General features: G+C 39.4%; 1 long non-coding RNA gene across 1 annotated transcript; it reads left to right on the top strand.

Moving 5' to 3' along the window:
* Window positions 1-443: 443 nt before the first annotated feature.
* Window positions 444-736, top strand: LOC121990043. The gene is made up of 3 exons (XR_006114421.1): window positions 444-467; window positions 547-635; window positions 720-736. It is a non-coding gene; the product is annotated as an uncharacterized LOC121990043 (long non-coding RNA).
* Window positions 737-11,420: the final 10,684 nt, after the last annotated feature.

Raw genomic sequence — 11,420 nt, forward strand, 5'->3', positions numbered from 1 at the left:
GCCTGCCGAGCCTCACCCGACGACTCCACAGCCCGACGGCTGTGCCCTAATCGCCGACGCACCCCTCGGTGCCCTAGCCACCCGGCGCCGCCGATCGCCTTCTTCTCTTTTTCCCTCGCTGTGGAGATTCCGGAGCCACCACAGCCGACGGCCGAGCCTCTCTGCCGATTGGGTCATGCCCTAGTACTGCCGGCCTCCCCTGTGATCTTGCGCCGCCGTTGTCACCCACAGCCGACTGGAACAGTGTGTCCACCCCGCCGAGCCTAGTTCTTCCTCTGTGTGCCACTGCTGAGAGCGAGCAGTATCGAGTCATGCCCTAGACTTGGTTCACCGCCGCTCTAGCGAGTTGGTCTTCAACCAAAGGCAAAACTCCAAGCTCTAGTGGCTTCACCGTGACCTATGCCTCACCATCGGATCTTCCTGCTTCACCACTAGCTGTCGACAGAGAGAAAACAAGAAGGTATCGGGTAAGTAAGGTTTATTGGATTTGGATTTCAGATTTGGTACAGGATGTTGTGCTCACCGGGTGGATGTCTGTGGTTGTAGAATCAGTGTAGCTCCGGCCAAGAATTTGCGACAGTAGGTATTTTCAGCTAGCAATTTCCAGCAGCAACCTCCCTGCTGTGAGGATTGAGGTAAGGTGTAGCTTGGTTGGAAATTCTGTATGTTTAAGAATGTGGATTAATTACTGTTTTGATTTGTTCGTTTTGTTCCAGCAGCAATTTATCTTTGCTGGCTGTAAACAATCATAATTGGGTAACAACTTTGTGACTTCCAGCAGTGGTTGAATTGAGGTAAGGTTTATGGTTTTGATCTTTGTGTTAGATTATTGCTAGTTGTGTTAGCAATAATTATTGATTTAGGTTTAGAAGTTGTATAGCGGTGTAGTTGGGGTTAATGAAACTAACCCTAACTGGTCAGTGGATTAGAAATTAGTTTATCTATTTGTTTATAAGTAAATTAGTTAAACTGTGGGATTTAACACAGGACTTTGACGCGAGACGAGTATCTCGGAGTCAGATTGGACCTTTCTATTTTCGGAGGCGGGTACTTTTGACTTATGTCATTTGATATGCTTAGTAATTAAATTAACATGTTGTATTAATTGTGTTTCTTATCTGTTTCGGTTAATCACTACCCAAATCTTACATGCTTGATTGATTGATTGGTTTTGCATCTCAGGTATATTTTACCTGTTTATACATGCTTATAGGGGTAGTGATATACCATGTTTCACCATGTTCAGGACCTAGGTTTTATACCTTCTGTATACCTTTGGATTGTTTTGGATTCGTTGACTTTTGATGCATTTTATATATATGTGGATTAGGTCAGGATATTCTTGTGGTTAGTGCCATGCACCATTTGCATGATTGCATGCTGTGCGATAGTCCGCTCCATTATTGTTGAGCACATCGCCAGTTACATGGATCTGCACACACCACCACTCATGGGTTAGTGGTCGATTCAGTCTGTTGCAGGGACTCTGTTAGGCACCGTTGGTCCGCTCATGGGTAGTGTGACACAACGTGTTATCCGGCAGGGATTCCTCCCCGTCTTTGAGTACCGGGAGTTGAGAGCATTGCGCTCCCCCATCTATGATTTGGGGTAGGAGGATAGGTGTACTCCGACAGCATCCCGTCCACTCGGTCACTCATCAGGAGTAGTGACGACAGAGTGCACGGTTGTCACAGCCCTACCCACTCGGCCTCACTTTTGTATGAGATGATCGACTGGCGTCAGGGGTGACCAGGACGCATCATTGGCATCATATGCATGATGCATTTATTGCTTGTGTTTGTGTTTGCTGCATTTATATGCTGCATATTGTTTGGATACCTATGTTTGACATGCATACAGGATTTCCTTATCCCTCGGACTGTTTGACCTTATACTCAGGACCTGGTTAGTACAGTATTCTCCTGTTTATTTCAGATGCATTCTTATCTTTCTTATCAGGAGACTGTACGCATGATTAGTGCTAGGTGTTGTTTCTTTACTTTGCATATCAACTGTACCTGCTGAGTGTTGGACTCACCCCGCCTCTATTGTTGATATTTTCAGGTTGATGCTGTCAGGAGGGAGTTCCAGTCGCTAGTCCTCACTGCACGTAGTGCTGGTCCTGCAGACCTCCAGGATATGTTTGGTTTTCTTTGGTTTCTTTCTGTTCTAGACTGTTTGAACTCGTTATGTTCTGGATTTATTTGCTTATGGACATGATATAGATTTTATTATATCGATGGATTTGGATTTGGTTTTTATTCTACTACATGCCTGCCTGGATGGCAGAAGAGGTGAGTTCGTCGGTTTTGAGCTTTACGAGTGTAGTTGAGTAGGGTGGTTTTTGAGTCAGAGTATTATTACTGCGTGGTTGTGTCAGCCAAAGGCTGAATATATATATAAACTGCGTGGTGATTGATTTTTATTATTGTTATGATTCCAGCCGCCTGTGGCTGAGTATTTAGTGCTTGTAGAAAATTTTTGATTGTCCGCCGTACAGGGGAGATGCTGCCGAAATTTTCTCGTACAGGGACTCTTCTGGGGGCGTGACATGCAAACATGCTTTTAAAATACTTTTCATGCCAGAATCTTTACTATTACTTACACTGATAGTACAGATAAACATGCGTAAATACTTTTGTACTAATAGAGGAACTAAAACGTGTTTAACTCAAGGCGACAAGCATATACAAGCATTTAACTTTCTTAAACATAAACAAGCATTTAACTTTCTTAAACTTGCTTTTTCTTAACTTATCTTGAAACTTGGAAATTCTTTAAACTTGAAAACTTTGCTAAAGCATATACTTGAAAATAAATAGCTTCCCTTAGGATCCCTAAGGCGTAAGTACCATCTTATGCGCGTTCCCTAATAGGTTGGGGTAGCGAGCCACCAATCCTAAAAGAGCAGACCTCGGTCTACCAGGGCCAAGACCTCGGAATTGGTCACCTGGATTTATTTACGACAACCTTGGAAGTCGGGTACTGGCCTTTCAAAGTAAAATATCTTAATTACTTCTTTAAATGCCTTGGCATTTTAACAAGCACCTTGTGTGCCAAAATTCCTAAAGTCTTGACTTTGGGATCTACTTAAGCCTTGGCCTTTTTCTTTCTTTTCTTTATCTTTCTTATACTTTTCTTAAACTCAAAATACTGATAGGGTATTTTTCCATATGCATCTATAAGTGAAACTAACTAGGTAACACACAATCATGCATAGAACACAAAAGAAATCTACACATACAATATTTCTACGACGAGAAATCAACGGAAAACACCTCTTACTGCAGGTGAGCAGTACTTACCATATTATCTTGAACTTACTAACACGAAACCTCTCTAGGATTCCGGTGAAACTTGAGATCCTCGCGCTTTGCTTACGTCCACGCGTTCCTCTCATCGAGATGAGTCAGAAAACATCCAAAAGCTCCCTCGAAACTTGTCCTAGTCGGCCACCACAAGAAGCCCTAGGCTTCTTTTGTTTTTCGCCCAAACGCAAGAGGAATTCAGCGCACAAAAAGGAAGAGGCAAAATTAGGTCGAGAATCCCCTTATTTCACTTAAGTTCTTCTATTTATACCTAAGGGTATTTATTAACGTTTCTCTGCATAAAATTATTCTGCTCTCTTTTCTTTCAGCATACCCCTGCTGGGCACCTGGTTATCCTGACATTCTTAAGACTTTGCTTACTAAGAGGTTCCGGGGTCGAATCTCGGCTTGACAACTTTTTGCCACAACTTTATTTCTTTTGGTAAAAATACCAAACGACCTCCGAAAATTCTATAAAAATACTCTAAAAATTTTTAAAAATCTCTAGAATATTTCTAAAGCATTTCTAAATATTTATAATCACTTTTAGGACTCAAAACAAGGAAATTTGGTATGTTACATAAAACTTGAATCTAACTCAAATGTAAATTAATTTTTGGATGATTATATAAATCAAAGATTAATTTAACCATCTCACAAAAACTTATAAGGTTCCCTGATTGATAATTTAGAAAAGAGTGAGATGGACTTAGGTAAAATTTAGACCTAATTAATTAATTTAATCTAATTTAACCTAATTAATTAATTAATTAATTTAATCTAATTTAACCTAATTAATTAAGTTAATCTAATTTGACATAATTAATTAATTTAATCTAATTTAACTTAAGTAATTAATTCAATCTAATTGAACCTAATTAATTAATATAATTTAATTTAAACTAAATAATTAATTTAATTTAATTTAACCTAATTAATTAATTTAATTTAACCTAACATAATTTAACTTAAACAAACAAACAACGACAACAAAAAAAAATGTTTACCGTAGGGTGCCTCCCGAAGGCACCTCCAAATGAATGGAGGTGCCCTCGAGAGCGGCAGGAAAAACTCTCACTGAAACTAAGGAGGGTGCCTCCAAACAGGTCGGAGGTGCCCTTATACCGCATTGAGGGTGCCCTCCATGTAGTTGAGGGAGCCCTCAACGCTGATTTTTCTAGCGAACAGAACCTTTCTCTGTTCGCATTTTCTCACGACTCAACTCACACCGAGGCACCCTCTGCAACCCGACTTTCTCCCCTTCGACCCAAAATGCCTCCTAGGTATACCTTATTTCATTATATTGCTCCAATATATATGTTTTATGCATTTTTATTACATTTTTGTGTATATAAATCTTAGAAAAGATGAAACATAGACCCTGCTACTAGTCGCACCCTATCCCCGGATCCTAGGTTTCCTACAGAGCGGCATAGGCTAGAGTTTATTAGGCATACATTTACTCCATTAAAATATAGATATTTAAGCAAATCTTTTTTTGCTAAATATTGTCCATCTATCACCCAGATGTTTGAGCATTACCAACTAGATAAGCTGGTTTACTGCAGCCATGCAGTTAATCATGACTTGTGTGCTCAATTTTATAATAATCTAGATAGAGTATATGATCTGACTTACTCCACCAGAGTTGGCGGAAGGGATTTTCAGTTTTCACCCACCCTCTTATGCACTAGTCTAGGACTTTGACCATTCACATGTTCATTTTTGTGTTACCCTAGTAGAGACCTACCATTCGGTGAACCCTACTCCTATATCACCTTAGATACTATGTAAATGTATCTTTTTGGGGAGGAGAGACCACCTGTAGTAATCGACTTTAGGTCACTCTCTCTTAGGGTCCAGGACTATATCATGTACCGAGTGTTGACTTCCTGCATTTTGTCTATCGCATCTCGGAACGTTCCAACGATGCACCCTTCTCATTCCTTCTTTTTGTATGCCCTCTATCAGTTTTTGGATATAGATATAGCATTACATATGTTTCATAACATTATACGTGCATCCGATCTTGTCACTAGGCTCGAGATCCATATGTCCTATTGTCATGTCTTGACATATATGTTTTCGACCTTAGAGATAGACACGACCCAGGGGAGGGTTACTTCTCTTAGTCCTTGTGATGAATTCGGTCAGCATCAGTTAGCCTTAGTGCATGTAGACATTACCACTCAAGGGATCCTAGACTAGAGAGGTAGGCCGCAGCCAGCTGTTCCAGTAGGAGATGAGTTTTTTGTCCTGGCCGAGGGAGAGGAGTGGTTAGAGTTTATAGAGGCAGATCTCTTTGATCATCCTCCTCCGGCTCAACCCTCGACCTCGACCCGACCCTCGACTTCACTGTCCGTCGAGGATCGACTCACTCGTCTCGAGGAGTCCTCCGCGTATTTACAACAGTCAGTCTCCGATGGCTTCAACACACTCCGAGGGGAGATGACTACTCTCCAAGATGACATGACTACCAGACTTGAGCAGATCCTTCGGACTCTGTGAGGCCCTGAGCGATCATTACCACCACCTACTAACGATGCTCCGACTTGATCAGCCTATACTTTTAATTCTAGGTAAAATATTTTCAAAATTCTAATTTTATTAGTTTTTAAAATATTGGACTTAGCCTAGGTATTTACCCCCTAGAAAGCATGTACCCCTAGATCTTAGCCAGAGCATCTCACAAGCACACTAGGATTACCTTGCTTGTGTATGAAACAACTTAGAATGGTGTGAGATGCATAGAGTACAGTCTGGACTTCAGAATGCTTATGTCTGTGTATTGACATAAGTCTGGGCAATAAATACTAATTTAATATTAATCAAATTAAGTCATCCATGCTTAGTCAAACTAACTGGACCACTTACTTAATTTGACTAACTAAGTGAAAGCTACTACCTCTTGGTAAATAGCTAGTAGCTAAATGTTAGACAGTTGTTTAAAAATAAATATTTTGTTTACTCATGCTTGGACTCTAGGACTTTTTCATAACAAACATTGTTTGGCATTAATCAAAGGGGAGTGAACAAGGGATTTTTTTACTTAGTTTTTGAAATAGACATTTTATTTATAACTTGGCTTTTTGAAAATAAAAATTATTTTTGACTTAGTGTTAAAATAAATTTTTGGTTTTTGAAAAAAAAAATTATTTTTGACTTAGTGTTAGAAAAAAAAATTTCAAATAAAAATTATTCTAGACTTAGTGTTGAAAAATATTTTTTAGTGTTGACATAAATTCTTGGCTTTTTGAAAATAAAAATTATTTTTGACTTAGTGTTAAAATAAATTTTTTATTTTTGAAATAAATATTTTTGACTCAATTTAAAAATAGTTTTTATGGTTAAACAAAAATTATTTTTTAAACTCGATGTCTATCAAAAAAATTTTCATCAAAAATTTTTTTTAACTACATGTTACTAAAGCTTTTTATGAGTTTTTTCTTTTCAAGTTAAAGTGCTAAATTGTAAAATTCTTTAAACTCATTTTTTTTTTGCTAAAACCAAAATTTTTTTCTAAATTTTTCCTTCTCTTGCAAAACTAAGTAAAGACTATCTTTTAGGGGGAACTTTCCTATCTTTCCATTCATTTATCTATTTTCTAAGTAATATTTTTGATTTATGGCAAAGGGGGAGAAAGAAAGTAAAAGTTAAGTAATTAAAGAGAAAGGAAAGTTTAAGTAAATAAGTGATTGAGGGAGAGATAGAAGATATGACAAGTTGATTGTATGCACTTTTTACAACTAAATTGTTCACTTGAATCTTGATATTGCAGTTATGTTTGTATGCATTTATGCTGCTATTATTATACTTAACTTTGAATCTTGTTGTCATAATAAAAAAGGGGGAGATTGTTGGTGCGGGAAGCATCCGACGATCGGACCTAAGTTTTAATAATGTCAAAGGGTTCAAAGTTAAGATTATTTGTTATCTAACGTATTTGAATGAGTTTGCAGGAAAGTCCTAAGTGTACTTAGGCAAAAGTCCTAGCAGCGGTTTGTTGGACCCCGTGGTTATTTTGATGTGATCAACCAAGTTAGGTTAGACCCTGTTTGTTATTTGATCCCTGTGTCTAAGTGTGCAGGAGCTTAGGAGCGCAGGAAGTCGAGTGGAAGACGCAGTTAGCGAGAAGGACAGCACGGGAAGGGAGCCGACGGGCTCAGTGCGTCCGAAGGAAGAAAGAGCTGCAGAAGAGTACACCGGTGGACGAGAAGAATGTGCACAGCGCTCGAGGGACAAGAAGCCGGGCCGGAAGCCTGCTCGAGGAGAAGGCCGGAAATTGAGTTCGGGTGAGCCTTATTTTGGTTGACCGTAATCACCCAAGCGATCGGAACTTTGGAAGCATTCGTGAAGATGAAGAAAAGCTGAAGAAGCCATTGGAGGCGCCCTCAACAGTGTTGAAGGCGCCCTAAACATTGAAGGCACCTTCAACACTGATGAAGGCGCCTCCAACATTGAAGGCGCCTTCAATGTTGTTGAAGGCGCCTTCAATGTTGTTGAAGGCGCCTTCAATGTTGTTGAAGGCGTCTTCAACCTGGTCAACTCGACCGTTTGCGCACGATAAAGTTTTATCTGCTCACCTCGGCTGGAGGCGCCCTTAACCCCGTTGGAGGTGCCCTCAAGGCTCGAGATAAGTTTTCCAGGTGCTATATAAAGGCCCCTGGAGCTAGGAAATATATTATTCAACTAAGTATTCAATTCCTAGCGACTTGTAAGAGCTTTTAGTGTGTAAAAGGTTTCTCCGCTTTCAGAGAAGGAGATTGATAGTGCGCTATTCCACTGCCTTGGATTAACAACCCTCTTGGTTGTAACCAAGTCAACTGCTGAATCTTCCTTCCTGCTTTTCTATTAATTAATTTTGTTTTATTATTGTTGCTATCATTTAAGAGTTGAAAGTTTGAGGAGGGTACTTTTCATTTGCAGGCAATTCACCCCTCCCCTCTTGCCGGCCCTGTTGCACCAACAAGTGGTATCAGAGTCAGACCGTCTCAGAAGGACTGACCACAGACTGAAGCACAAGGATCAAGACGATGGCCGGAACAAGCATTCATCCCCCGAAGTTCGACGGAGACTTCGCTACATGGAGACGAAGAATGGAGGTATTTTTTAAAACAGAATTTGACATTCTTCTAACTATGAAATTTAGTTTTTCAACCCCAAAAGATAAAGACGAGTACCAATGGACAAAAAAGGAGCAAGCCGATTTCATGTCCAACGAAAAGGTGAAATTTCACCTGCTCAGCGTTTTGCCGCCCCAGGAGGTAAGTCGGATTGGAAGTTATGACTCCGCTAATGACCTTAGGGAAAAATTCCTAGAGCTTGACGAAGGCACATCAGAAGCGAAATTAGCAAGGCGCGACATCCTCCGGACTCAACTGACTAATCTCCAGATGAACAACAACGAAAAGGTAGTGCAACTTCAAGCAAGAATTAAGGAGCTGATAACGCAATTGAACAACCTCGAAGAATCAGTAACAAACCGAGACTCGATCCAATACGCGCTCAACGCCTTCCCAAGGTCTCCAGAATGGGCATCCTTAGTAGATACATACTACATCTCTAAGGACTTTGAGGTAAGTACTTTAGAAAATCTGTTTTCTACATTCGAACATCACGAGTCTCGAATTGCAGAGCCTAAACAAGTAGAGAAGTCAAATCTCAACATTGCCCTACAAGCCGAAAAGGATGATCCCGACTCTGAAGCGTCGATCGATGAAACTGAAGCAGCGCTATTGGTAAGGAAGTTAAATAAATTTATTAAAACTAATAAATTTATATCACAGTCAAGGAAATAGCAACGCAACAAAAGGATGATCCTATGCAACAACTGCAACGAAGAAGGGCATATCAAAGGCGATTGCCTGAAACTAAAGAAAAAGGACAAGGAGAAGTCTCAAAGGCCGACGTCCTCGAAGCGCAAGAGTCTGAAGGCTACATAGGATGAATCGTCATCCTCGGAATCAGAAGTCGAAGCATTCTCGGGATTAGCACTGATGGCCAACCATCTTTTCGAAGAAACCAGCTCGGAGATGAGCATAGATGAAGGGGGAGGATCATCAGAAGAAGAAAGCTGCGATAAAGGGGGAGTATTAGATATAGAGGTAAGTGAGGTACGTAATCTGACTCCCGAGCAATCCTTTCAATTCATAAAAGTTCTCACTAAAGACTTAGTTAAATTAGAAAAAGAGAATAATAAATTGAAGTTAAACTTAACAAAAGCATGTCCACTAGAAATGTAGGATAATTTAAAATTAGAGAATGAGAAATTGAAAAATGAAATTGAAAAATTAAAAAATGATTATGCATGCTTAAATAAATTTCCAAAATCAAAACTCAAGTTATATGGAAAATTACACTGGTACATTAGAAAACATCAGGGACAACTTAGGAAAGTTCCCAAAAGTTATGTACCCCCTAAGTTCTTGATTAATCCAGTAGGAAGGAATTACTAGGTTCCAAAATCTTTTCTAGACTAAATTTTTTAAATTAAAGCTTTCAGAGAGAAAATTAAACGTTAAAATTTCTTTATGAGGCTTTGTCTAAGGAAATGGTTGTTGCTCCAATAACCAAGAAAGGCTAGTGTCTCTCCACGACCTGGAAGCCAAAATATTGAAATAAAATATTTAATTAACTTTCTGGTAAAGCATTAAAATTAGAATTAAATAATGCTTTAAAAAGTTTTTCAAATATTTTTTTAAAAAAATATTCACTTAGAAAATTTTCAAAAGAAATTCTCAAAATTGTTTAATAATCGCCTAAGTTAAAAAATTTCTTCTATTTAGAAAAATTTCAAAAATATTTATGTTTGTAAAATCCTTAAAATGTTTTTTGCAATTATTTTAAAACTGATTTATTTTAAATTTTTTTTAACTTAAAAATTATTTTGAAAATGATTTCTTTTAAAACTTGAACTTTTCCTTAGAAAACTTCTACTTGAAAATTATGACCCCATTTTTTTTGCTGTGATCAAAGGGGGAGTGATAGGAACAAGTTTAGGGACAAGTTTAGGAAGAGTTAAAAATTAAAAATTTCTTTTTATTAGTGTTGCAAATTCTATTATTGCAATTTTTATTCTTAAACTGTTAGTTTAGTAATTCCTATAAATTACTGTTTGATTATTTTTTCCTTAACTTGAATTTGGGTTGGTGCACATCAAAAAGGGAGAGATTGTTGGACCCCGTGATTGTTTTGATGTGATCAACCAAGTTAGGTTAGATTCTGTTTGTTATTTGATCCCTGTGTCTAAGTGTGCAGGAGCTTAGGAGCGCAGGAAGTCAAGTGGAAGACGCAGCTAGCGAGAATGACGGCACGGGAAGGGAGCCAACGGGCTCGGTGCGTCCGAAGGACGAAAAAGCTACGGAAGAGTACACCGGTGGACGAGAAGAATGTGCGCGGCGTTCGAGGGATGAGAAGTCAGGTCGGAAGCCTGCTCGAGGAGAAGGCCGGAAATTGGGTTCGGGTGAGCCCTATTTCGGTTGGTCGCAATCACCCAAGCGATCGGAACTTCAGAAGCCTTTATGAAGATGAAGAAAAGCTGAAGAAACCATTGGAGGCGCCCTCAACAGTGTTGAAGGCACCCTAAATGGTGAAGGCGCCTTCAACACTGATGAAGGCACCTCCAACATTGAAGAGGCCTTCAATGTTGTTGAAGGCGCCATCAATCTGGTCAACTCGACCGTTTGCCCGCGGATAAAGTTTTATCCTCTCATCTCGGCTGGAGGTGCCCTCAACCCCATTGGAGGCGCCCTCAGGGCTCGAGATAAGTTTTCTAAGCACTATATAAAGGCCCCTAGAGCTAGGAAATATATTACTCAACTAAGTATTCAATTCCTAGCGACTTGTAAGAGCTTTTAGTGTGTAAAAGGCTTCTTCGCCTTCAGAGAAGGAGATTGATAGTGCGTTATTCCATCGCCTTGGATTAACAACCCTCTTGGTTGTAACCAAGTCAACTGTTGAGTCTTCCTTCCTGCTTTTCTGTTAATTAATTTTGTTTTATTATTGTTGCTATCATTTAAGAGTTGAAAGTTTGAGGAGGGTACTTTTCATTTGCAGGCAATTCACCCCTCTCCTTTTGTCGGCCCCGCTACACCAATACGGTTAGGCAAGTGG

The sequence above is a fragment of the Zingiber officinale genome, chromosome 6B, assembly GCF_018446385.1.
Source record: "Zingiber officinale cultivar Zhangliang chromosome 6B, Zo_v1.1, whole genome shotgun sequence".
Lineage (NCBI taxonomy): Eukaryota > Viridiplantae > Streptophyta > Magnoliopsida > Zingiberales > Zingiberaceae > Zingiber > Zingiber officinale.